This window comes from Oscarella lobularis, chromosome 19, assembly GCF_947507565.1.
Source record: "Oscarella lobularis chromosome 19, ooOscLobu1.1, whole genome shotgun sequence".
Taxonomy (NCBI): domain Eukaryota; kingdom Metazoa; phylum Porifera; class Homoscleromorpha; order Homosclerophorida; family Oscarellidae; genus Oscarella; species Oscarella lobularis.
The window spans coordinates 2,156,125-2,167,890 of record NC_089193.1 but is presented as its reverse complement, the minus strand read 5'-3'; the positions used below and the strand labels follow the sequence as shown (position 1 = coordinate 2,167,890).

The 11,766-nt window shown below is 41.8% G+C and overlaps 4 long non-coding RNA genes across 6 annotated transcripts; 2 read left to right on the top strand and 2 right to left on the bottom strand.

Annotated features, from left to right (window-relative positions):
- Window positions 1-2,412: 2,412 nt before the first annotated feature.
- On the bottom strand, window positions 2,413-3,371 carry LOC136198274 (uncharacterized). Its single transcript, XR_010672722.1, has 3 exons — window positions 3,284-3,371; window positions 3,022-3,226; window positions 2,413-2,575 (listed from the first exon to the last, which is right to left on the bottom strand). It is a non-coding gene; the product is annotated as an uncharacterized lncRNA (long non-coding RNA).
- LOC136198273 (uncharacterized) lies at window positions 3,229-4,229 on the top strand. The gene is made up of 5 exons (XR_010672721.1): window positions 3,229-3,456; window positions 3,513-3,603; window positions 3,653-3,763; window positions 3,815-3,947; window positions 4,008-4,229. It is a non-coding gene; the product is annotated as an uncharacterized lncRNA (long non-coding RNA).
- Window positions 4,230-4,251: 22 nt separating this feature from the next.
- On the top strand, window positions 4,252-6,954 carry LOC136198329 (uncharacterized). The gene is made up of 5 exons (XR_010672755.1): window positions 4,252-4,298; window positions 5,396-5,513; window positions 5,564-5,602; window positions 6,574-6,665; window positions 6,724-6,954. It is a non-coding gene; the product is annotated as an uncharacterized lncRNA (long non-coding RNA).
- LOC136198331 (uncharacterized) lies at window positions 6,894-9,808 on the bottom strand. Of its 3 annotated transcripts, XR_010672758.1 has the most exons (3): window positions 8,560-9,189; window positions 7,563-8,082; window positions 6,894-7,437 (listed from the first exon to the last, which is right to left on the bottom strand). It is a non-coding gene; the product is annotated as an uncharacterized lncRNA (long non-coding RNA). The 3 variants fall into 3 exon arrangements; XR_010672756.1 differs by having other exon boundaries at window positions 7,563-9,808; XR_010672757.1 differs by having other exon boundaries at window positions 6,894-7,418; window positions 7,563-9,808.
- Window positions 9,809-11,766: the final 1,958 nt, after the last annotated feature.

The following is an 11,766-nucleotide window of genomic DNA, read 5'->3' as shown; positions in this document are numbered from 1 at the left end:
CCCTAACCCTAACCCTAACCCTAACCCTAACCCTAACCCTAACCCTAACCCTAACCCTAACCCTAACCCTAACCCTAACCCTAACCCTAACCCTAACCCTAACCCTAACCCTAACCCTAACCCTAACCCTAACCCTAACCCTAACCCTAACCCTAACCCTAACCCTAACCCTAACCCTAACCCTAACCCTAACCCTAACCCTAACCCTAACCCTAACCCTAACCCTAACCCTAACCCTAACCCTAACCCTAACCCTAACCCTAACCCTAACCCTAACCCTAACCCTAACCCTAACCCTAACCCTAACCCTAACCCTAACCCTAACCCTAACCCTAACCCTAACCCTAACCCTAACCCTAACCCTAACCCTAACCCTAACCCTAACCCTAACCCTAACCCTAACCCTAACCCTAACCCTAACCCTAACCCTAACCCTAACCCTAACCCTAACCCTAACCCTAACCCTAACCCTAACCCTAACCCTAACCCTAACCCTAACCCTAACCCTAACCCTAACCCTAACCCTAACCCTAACCCTAACCCAGAAGATATAGGTCCATTCAAAAGCTCTTTAAAAGCTCTTTCGAATAGTGTATTATATGACCCAGTCACTCAACTGGGTACACTTTTAAACCCGTAACCCCAAACCTGACCCTAAACCTAAGCCTAAAACACTCTACCCCAACTCCTAAACACCTGCCCCAAAGTCAAACACTTAGAACTTTTTCATGTCAAATATTTTCTACAGAAGATATAGGTCTATTCAATAGCTCTTTTCATTCTCTTTCCAACGGTGTATCACTTGTCATTAACTTTTTCAAATCAAAGAATTTGTACAGAAGATATAGGTCCATTCGAAAGCTCTTTGAAAGCTCTATCTAACGGTGTATCATATGACCCAGTCACCCAAGTGGGTACATCTTTTAACCCTAACCCAAACCTAACCCTAACACTCACCCAAGGGTATATCTTTGTCAAATCAAAGAATTTGTACAGAAGATATAGGTCCATTCAAAAGCTCTTTAAAAGCTCTTTCGAATAGTGTATTATATGACCCAGTCACTCAACTGGGTACACTTTTAAACCCGTAACCCCAAACCTGACCCTAAACCTAAGCCTAAAACACTCTACCCCAACTCCTAAACACCTGCCCCAAAGTCAAACACTTAGAACTTTTTCATGTCAAATATTTTCTACAGAAGATATAGGTCTATTCAATAGCTCTTTTCATTCTCTTTCCAACGGTGTATCACTTGTCATTAACTTTTTCAAATCAAAGAATTTGTACAGAAGATATAGGTCCATTCGAAAGCTCTTTGAAAGCTCTATCTAACGGTGTATCATATGACCCAGTCACCCAAGTGGGTACATCTTTTAACCCTAACCCAAACCTAACCCTAACACTCACCCAAGGGTATATCTTTGTCAAATCAAAGAATTTGTACAGAAGATATAGGTCCATTCAAAAGCTTTTTAAAAGCTCTTTCGAATAGTGTATTATATGACCCAGTCACTCAACTGGGTACACTTTTAAACCCGTAACCCCAAACCTGACCCTAAACCTAAGCCTAAAACACTCTACCCCAACTCCTAAACACCTGCCCCAAAGTCAAACACTTAGAACTTTTTCATGTCAAATATTTTCTACAGAAGATATAGGTCTATTCAATAGCTCTTTTCATTCTCTTTCCAACGGTGTATCACTTGTCATTAACTTTTTCAAATCAAAGAATTTGTACAGAAGATATAGGTCCATTCGAAAGCTCTTTGAAAGCTCTATCTAACGGTGTATCATATGACCCAGTCACCCAAGTGGGTACATCTTTTAACCCTAACCCAAACCTAACCCTAACACTCACCCAAGGGTATATCTTTGTCAAATCAAAGAATTTGTACAGAAGATATAGGTCCATTCAAAAGCTCTTTAAAAGCTCTTTCGAATAGTGTATTATATGACCCAGTCACTCAACTGGGTACACTTTTAAACCCGTAACCCCAAACCTGACCCTAAACCTAAGCCTAAAACACTCTACCCCAACTCCTAAACACCTGCCCCAAAGTCAAACACTTAGAACTTTTTCATGTCAAATATTTTCTACAGAAGATATAGGTCTATTCAATAGCTCTTTTCATTCTCTTTCCAACGGTGTATCACTTGTCATTAACTTTTTCAAATCAAAGAATTTGTACAGAAGATATAGGTCCATTCGAAAGCTCTTTGAAAGCTCTATCTAACGGTGTATCATATGACCTAGTCACCCAAGTGGGTACATCTTTTAACCCTAACCCTAACCCTAACCCTAACCCTAACCCTAACCCTAACCCTAACCCTAACCCTAACCCTAACCCTAACCCTAACCCTAACCCTAACCCTAACCCTAACCCTAACCCTAACCCTAACCCTTTTTTTGGTTGCGAATTTGGTTTTTCGTTTTTATGTACAATTAACGATGAAAGACAAGTATATCGTTGTACGTTCTTTTCGCTCAATCGTTTTTCTATCGTCTGATTTTGCGCGATTTTTCTATTGTTTTTTGTTTCTCGGCGTTTGAAGGGCGTTAGAAGGTGATCGCTGCTGAAAGAAAACGTTAAACAGTGAAGCGAATGATTGCGGTAGCGCGGTTTAGCTTTCTCTGGCGTTTCGAGGGCACAAGAGAGAAACTCGCGTTTTCTCCATCGTTTTGGCGCTTCTGCGCCTTACGCAAAGCTTTACTATTATTATCCATTCGATTTCGTGCTGCGAATGTGGTTTTCGAAGCGCGATTGTGGCGTAGAAACCGTTTCTTAGTTAGCGATTCCTTGCTAGGGGCCTCACCCATGTGCGCGATCTTCGCGTTTTTGCGAGACGGGCGGTTTTCGGGTGCGAAAGGGGCTTTTCGCGCGGCGCGAAGACTTAGGAGGTGTTTATAGACCGAGCGGAGTACTTAGGCGAGAAGAGCGACGGCGTTTCTTTGCTTTTTCTGTTTTCGCAGCGCGTAGGTGGTGTTTCTTCTTGATCGCGTCACTTTGGGCGTTTCTTACTTTTAGCTTTGTTGCCGGCGCTGCGAAATAGGCCGTTGGGCTTCGTTTATTCATTTAGCAGCGAAGATCCCAACGAGGGGCCTCATCTTCATTCGTGTACCCCATTGCGGGGCCCCACTTGCGTAAGTTGTTAACGCGCTGCGTTCGTCGCCTTCGTCGACGTCTTCTTTCCGCTTTGGCTCCGTTTTTTGCTGCGCGTGATCGCCTAGTAACCACTGCGCGTGCTCATCTAAAAAAGCGAAGATGGCGAGGTTCTCCTTACTTTCTCAACGGCGGGTACGAAGAATGACTCCTTCGGACGTTTTCGTTACTCAGCGATCGATGTGGAACGATTTTCGGCGTTTCGAGCGACGATTTCGCTCTGTTCGCGATCGACACGCGCCTCAGCGAAGGATTTTGCATTCGTTTTCGTTACGTGCCGAAGATTTACACGCTGTACGTCGGAATTTATCGATAATAGTGCCAAGTCGACTTGTTTGTGTGCATTTTAGGACTGATTCGACGATTTTCGGCTGCTGCGGCTTTCAAGGAGATAACAGGGATGCCAATATGTGATAATTTGGCGTTAGACAGAAGCTTGAGGTAAGAACGAGCCACTCGCTCCATCACCACATCAATTGTCCGTTTATAGACGTATAAATATGCCTACCCATCATGAACTGTTCAAGTGCCGTTGCTCAAATGCTTTTCTGTAACACACGCAATTATTCGTACAACGTCATTGCAGGGCTGGACAGTGAAGGTAATCACTATGCTCCGTTTTCTTCTTCCTCATTGTCACCGACTTTTACAGTTGCAAATAACGACAGTATTAACTTCTATTGGAACATCTCATCTAACACCTTTCCCCCTCGCGCAATTCATGCATCGTTTCCAAGCAATGGCGAGAAGTGGTCATGGATTATGGGATCCAGTCATAATTCGGGGTACAGTCGGTGCTATGTTGGAGCTGGTGATCGCGACCATTTTTACATGTTATCTGACAGACATGTGGCCGTAATTGATGTTGACAGCCCAAGCAAAATAACGGGAAGAAAGCCGCCCACAAAATACATTCCGGAAGGTTTGCGGGGATTATGGAGCTACGTTGATAAGCAGACAGTTTGCCTTGAATTTGATGTACTACATGACCGTTGCATATGTTCTTGCTGTTAATTAACGCTACGCGCATCGTCAAAATGATTTATTCGAAACGTTTTCTAAAGTCACGTGCGTATGTTAGCGCGCTTTACTCGTTTCGTGAATGAAGCTCGAGCGACGTCGATACAGAATAAAAGGTAAGTATTAAGTAGTTTAGAGCCGTTTCGGCTCTTCGGTAAGGTGCGAAACGGTCGAAATCGCGACGTAGTGTCGCCTAGGTGCGACGCGCACCTCGAAATACGATCAAATCGTATCGATTCTACGCGAGACAATGTTTCGAAACGTTTTGAAGCGTTTCGCTACGTTCTCTTGCGTATTTCGAGCCATTTTCGACGCTCGAAAAGGGGCGTGGCCCTTTTCTTTCGCGCTCGCTCAACGGCAAACGGCGTGTCGTACGCCGTCGACGATCGGAAATTCGATAACTAGAGTATATAGGCTTTCGATCGATGTAACGTTCGTCGCCGTACGTCGTGCCGTAGCGGCACGGCGGCGTCGTAAAGATTGGGTGGTTTCGGCGCACGCGAGTAGGCGTATTTGAATATTCGACACGTTTTTATGTCGAAAATTCGCGAATTTCGACGCGGCTCTTTACCAATCTTGTAGAGTCATCAATGGCGATTCGATTGGTCTTGGTCCGGTCGCCGTGCGATGTTTTGTCACGAAACGGCACGCATTTAAAGTTATTTCGTCGCGAATGAGAAAAATCGAAATTGTTTTTCGATTTTCTCCGTCTTGTGATGGAATTCGCCCGCGTTTTTTGGTGGAGCGGAATTCTATTAGGTAGTATGTAAGGGACGAAAAGGTTTGGTGGCCATTGGCCAAAATTTTGGTTGAATTTTCAAGTCAAAACGTTTTTTGGCTTATGGTACATCTATGGTACATCTTTGCATTGTTCGCAAAGTGCCTTCCCTTTGTCGGATGGAGCCGAGATTCGATATCTTGTCTCTCTGACCCCGGAATTGTTGGTAGCCAAAGTTTGGTTGCTATAGCAACCGAAAATTTTTGATTTAAAGATAAAGCTCTCAATATAATATTTAGGCCCTAAGAATCGAAGATTGGGCCCTAAATTTAATAGTTAGGCCGAAAAAATGGCGTTTCCCTCACGATCTTTTCGACATCGAGCGTCCTACCCTACGCGATTGAGTCTAGAACGCTGGTCTACATGTACTTTTTCTGTCGGTTCTCCGCGTGCTCATCGTTTATGGGGTTTCTAATTGTAATTTCTTTTATCTAGGAGCAGTCAATTGGAAGGAGAGAGGGTGAAGGAGGAGAAGGACAACTGACACAATTGGAGGAGAAGACGGATCGACACCAGGAAGAAGGAGGAGTAAGCCAAGGAACGATATCGTTAGGTATATGGTTATTTTACATTTATTAATCAATTTTAATTACTTTTACCTAGGGGAAAGCAATGGGAAGGAGAGAAAGCGCGCGGATCAAGGTTAAGAGTAATACTAGAATTAGGATTAAGGGTAGGATCAGGATTATTAGTAGGCTTAGGATTAAGGGGGATTAGGAGGATTAGGATTAACGGGGTGGACGGAAACGGGCTAACCACCTAGGTATTTTATACCTCGTACTGGCGTACTCAAAGGTGTTAGAAACCGTTAGTCGTAGTATTGTTTGACAATCTTTCCGGAGTATTCCTGCTTTGTGTTTGCATTCATACAGGTAATTGCGGTTAGTGATGTTGGGTAAAATAAAAATCTAAAATTTCAGAAGTTAAGCTATAATTCTATGCCTTCATATCCTATTGAGAACGAAGGGCGATTGCCTTCGTTTTCTATAGAGAACGATGAACAAATGCCTTCGTTTTCTATAGAGAACGATGGACAATATCCTTCCTTTTCTATAGGGAACGATGGACAAATGACTTCGTTATCTATAGAGAACGATGGACCATATCCTCCTTCCTTTTCTATAGAGAACGGTGGACAAATGCCTTCGTTTTCTATAGAGAGCGAAGGACGATTGCCTTCGTTTTCTATAGACGATTGCCTTCGTTTTCCATAGAGAACGATGGACGATTGCCTTCGTTTTCTATAGAGAATGATGGAAGATTTCCTTCGATTTCTATAGAGAACGATGGACAATATCCTTCCTTTTCTATAGAGAACGATGGACAAATGACTTCGTTATCTATAGAGAACGATGGACCATATCCTCCTTCCTTTTCTATAGAGATGGACAAATGCCTTCGTTTTCTATAGAGAGCGAAGGACGATTGCCTTCGTTTTCTATAGAGAACGATGGAGAATTTCTGTTCTGTTTTGTATGCTTGTCGTTGAAACGTTTTAGTATTTTAGACGTCTTCCTATTGTAGTTCTTTCTTCAGGGAATATTTGTTTTTTTAAATTACTCGTGGGATCATTGCATTATTTTTTCTATTGGTGCGTTCTCTTGTTTTTTCAGTGGCGTTCTCTTGTTTATTCAGAGTCTTATCTCTACTTGATTGCTATGTGTAAGAGATATTGCTCTAAGGCAAGAGCTGGCATTTTTAAAACGTACGTCATCACCGTCACTACGATAAAAAGTGAATATATGTTTTCATTCATATGGCAGACAGATGTCAAAGAAAAGACAGCAAAATGGAAGATGACTTTATTTGCCTTACTTTGCATACGTAATAATTTTTTGATTAGCACTAGGCGCATAATACAATCACGCGCTCGCGTCTCACGTGGTCCTAGTTAGGCGCGTGGAAAGTAGATAGGGCGGCACACACAATAAAGTAGGAGAAGTCATGTCAAATTTTATTTCAATAAAGTCCCGGATGTACACACAAAAATTAAACAGTTTGCCCTCTCCTCCATCCACCCCCTCGCCCCAAATGGGAGGCAAGGCCAGGTGGGCACCTGCTGTGAGTCAAAGGACTCGTGGGGTCACTCCATACTCCCCCGCGGAGGGTGAGCCCGTTTAACCTCCTGGCTCCGAGCCTTGGACTGTGAAAGTGGCAGCTGGGATGTCAGTCCACTCACAGGTGCAATTCCAAGGGGCGTCACTGATTTACCCGCCAGTGCTCTGCCTTAAGCGGAGAGGCAACTCTATAGCCTCTGCAGAGGTATGGCCTATTTATCGCTCTTGGCCACAGAGGGATGGCTGCGTCTGCCTCGTCTGATTGGAGGAACAACTACACGGCAAAACAATTGACAAAGGGGAAAACAAAGAAAAGTACCTGGCGTCGGCCAAAGTCTCGAGCAGATAAACGTCTGGAACAACTAAAGGCCTATTCGTCGCTCTTGGCCACAGAGGAATGGCTAGCATGAAATATAAGGTCTATGAGTAATTTTATTAGAAATAGAAAATTACACAAAGGAACTATGAGTAAACTTGGGATACCTCTATAGTTATTACTCTAAGCCTAGTCCTTATGGAAGACGTTTCGCGATGTAACTTCTTACCTCAACATCTGCATAGGGATCCGGATGGTCTTTGACATAGCTACACGCCCGAAGGATATTCTGTCGCGTTTTCGCGGCCCCAAGGGCCCGCTTGAAACAAGGGAAGATACACCTAAAAAATAAAAAACAATTTTATTTTTTGGTTGCTATGGCAACGATACTTTGGCTATCAACAACTCCGGGGTCAGAGAGACCAGATAAAAAATCTCGGCTCGATCCGACAAAGGGAAGGCACTTTGCCAACGTCGCAAAGATGTACAAAAAGCCAAAAAGTTTACGAGTAGAAATTTCACTCAAAAATTTGACCGACGGCCACCAAACCCTTTCGTCCCTTGCGTACCACCCAATAGAAATCCTCTCCAGAAAAAATCGCGAACGAATTCCTTCAGGGGACGGAGAAAATCGAAAAACAATTTCGAATTTTCTCGTTCGCGATCAAACGACTTAAAAATCGTGCCATTTCGCCACGAAACGTCGCACGACGACCGGACCGCGACCAATCGAATCGCCAACGACGACTCTATAAGATTGGTTCAAAGCCATGTCGAAATTCGCGAATTTTCGACATAAAAACGTGTCAAATAAACAAACACGCCTTCTCGCGTGCGTCGAAATCACCCCACCTTTGCGACGCCGTCGTGAGTCAACGACGCCACGTACGGCGACGAACGTACCATCGATCGAAACCCTATATCATCTAGTTTTCGATTTTCGATTCGCCGACGGCATACGATACGCCGTTTGTCGTGGAGCGAGCGCGAAAGTTAAGGGCCACGCCCCCTTTTCGCACATCGAAATCGTCGCAAACGACTCGAAATACGCCACGGAATGCAGCTAAACGCTTCGTAACGTTCCGAAAACATGATTCCGCGTCGAAACGAAACGATTCCAGCGCATTTCGCAGGGCGCGTCGCACCTTGGCGACCCGACGCCTCGATTTCGATCGTTTCGCGCCATTGCGAACGGTCGAACGGGTTCTAAACTACTCAAGACTCACCTCTTTCACTCTTTTGACTTCGCTCAAGCTTCGAATCTGTCGTTTTGAGCCATTTTCCATTCATTCGTAACAAACGAGTCAAGCGCGCTAACGCACGCACGTGACTATGGTGGATTATATAAGTGACGTCAAAAAAAGTATTGAAAACAAAGATTTCAAACTATTTACAATCGATAATAGTGTAGCAGGGGTTTGCGAGGGTGTTCGAGGCAAAACGGTACACGTTAAGCGTTAAACGAGCCCGAATTCCACTCGACGGCAGCTCTACACAGTCTGTTCGCTCTAACTCGGTTCGCTTTGTACCTAACCCGATCCCTACCTTCTAAACCTTCACCCCAGTATCTGTCCACGCGGTTCTCGCTTTCCACGTGTCCGTTGCGCCTGTTATGACGACTGGAACGGCGCGTCGTTCGTATTCTCGAAAATTGTCCTAGGACAATTTTATAATTGTCCCAGAACAAATTGTCCCAAGGACAAATTGTCCCAAGGACAATTTTGAAAAGATCCTTTACTCATAATGAAGGTAGAACCTTCACTCCTAATGAAGGTACAGGGTTCTGCCGAGAATATTTTTAGTGTGGGAAGAAGGTATGGAAGGATAGATAAAATACGCAATTTTAAAAAAAGTCCGAGACAATTTTGAAAATCGTCAAAGACAATTTTAAAATGGTCCTAGGCAATTTAAAAAATTTCTTAAAACGATTTTTAAAATTGTCTTGGACCATTTTTAAAACTGTTTTGGCGATTTTTAAATTTTTTAAATTGTCTCAGGACAATTTTAAAAATTGTCCCAAGACAATTTTAAAGGATTGTCTTGGAACAATTTTTAAAATTGTCCTGAGACAATTTTAGACTTGTCTTGGGACAATTTTTAGAATTGTCTGGGGACAATCTTTACGAATCTACGATCTACGAATCTACGATCTACGAATCTACGATCTACGATCTATATTTACAATCTACAAATCTAACGATCTACAAATCTACAATCTACAAATCTACGATCTACGAATCTACGATCTACGAATCTACGATCTACAAATGTACAAATCTACGATCTATATTTACAATCTACAAATCTAACGATCTACAAATCTACAATCTACAAATCTACGATCTACGAATCTACGATCTACGAATCTACAATCTACGAATCTAACGATCTACAAATCTACAATCTACAAATCTACGATCTACAAATCTACGATCTACGATCTACGAATCTACAATCTACAAATCTAAAAATCTACGATCTACAATCTACAAATCTAACGATCTACAAATCTACAAATCTACAAATCTACAATCTACGATCTACAATCTACAAATCTACGATCTACAATCTATAATCTACAAATCTACGAATCTACGATCTACAAATCTACGATCTACAAATCTACAATCTACAAATCGAAGCTACAAATCTACAAAATCGAAGCTACGAATCTACAAATCTACGAATCTACAAATCTACAAATCTACAAATCAAAGCTACAAATCTACGATCTACGAATCTACGATCTACGAATCTACGATCTACAAATGTACAAATCTACGATCTATATTTACAATCTACAAATCTAACGATCTACAAATCTACAATCTACAAATCTACGATCTACGAATCTACGATCTACGAATCTACAATCTACGAATCTAACGATCTACAAATCTACAATCTACAAATCTACGATCTACAAATCTACGATCTACGAATCTACGATCTACGAATCTACAATCTACGAATCTAACGATCTACAAATCTACAATCTACAAATCTACGATCTACGAATCTACGATCTACGAATCTACAATCTACGAATCTAACGATCTACAAATCTACAATCTACAAATCTACGATCTACAAATCTACGATCTACGATCTACGAATCTACAATCTACAAATCTAAAAATCTACGATCTACGAATCTACGATCTACAATCTACAAATCTAACGATCTACAAATCTACAAATCTACAAATCTACAATCTACGATCTACAATCTACAAATCTACGATCTACAATCTATAATCTACAAATCTACGAATCTACGATCTACAAATCTACGATCTACAAATCTACAATCTACAAATCGAAGCTACAAATCTACGAATCTACAAATCTACAAATCTACAAATCTACAAATCTACAAATCTACAAATCGAAGCTACAAATCTACTACAAATCTACGATCTACGAATCTACAATCTACAAATCTACAATCTACGAATTTACGATCTACAATCTACAAATCTAAAAATCTACAATCTATAATCTACAAATCTACGAATCTACGATCTACAAATCTACGATCTATAATCTACAAATCGAAGCTACAAATCTACGAATCTACAAATCTACAAATCTACAAATCTACAAATCTACAAATCTACAAATCTACTACAAATCTACGATCTACGAATCTACGATCTACGAATCTACAATCTACAAATCTACAAATCTACGATCTACGAATCTACGATCTACGAATCTACAATCTACGAATCTACAAATCTACAATCTACAAATCTACAATCTACGTACCATCTAATTTTTCTTGGGACAATTTTTAAAATTGTCTTGGACCATTTATAAAATCGTCTTGGACCATTTTTAAAATTGTCTTGGACCATTTTAAAAATTGTCTTGGACGGTTGTTTTGGACGATGTACCCGGCAGTAATTATTGCAAGCTACGGGCTGTCATAACGTTATAGTAGTATGGGTCGGCGATAGGCGAGTAAGGGTCGGGGCCGACCCATGCCGACCCATGTGGGCAGAACCCTGAAGGTAGAACTTTTACTCGTTGTGAATGTAGAACCTTCACTCGTAGTAAAGGTAGAACCTTTACTCGTTGTGGAGGTAGAGCCTTTACTCGTAGTGTAGATAGAACCTTCACTAATATAGAAGGTAAAACCTTCCCTTGTTGTGAAGGTATAACCTTCACTCATAGTGAAGGTAGAACTTTCACTCCTAGTGAAGGCAGAACCTTCCCTCGAAGTGAAGGTAGAATCGTCACTTTTTGTGAAGGTAGAACCTTCACTCCTAATGAAGGTAAAACTTGTACTACTAATGAAATTAGAACATTCACTACTAATGAATGATCTCTCCTAATGAAGGTAGAACCTTCACTCGTTGTGAAGGTAGAACTTTCACTCGCTGTGAAGGTACAACCTACACTCCTAGTGAAGGTAGAACTTTCACTTG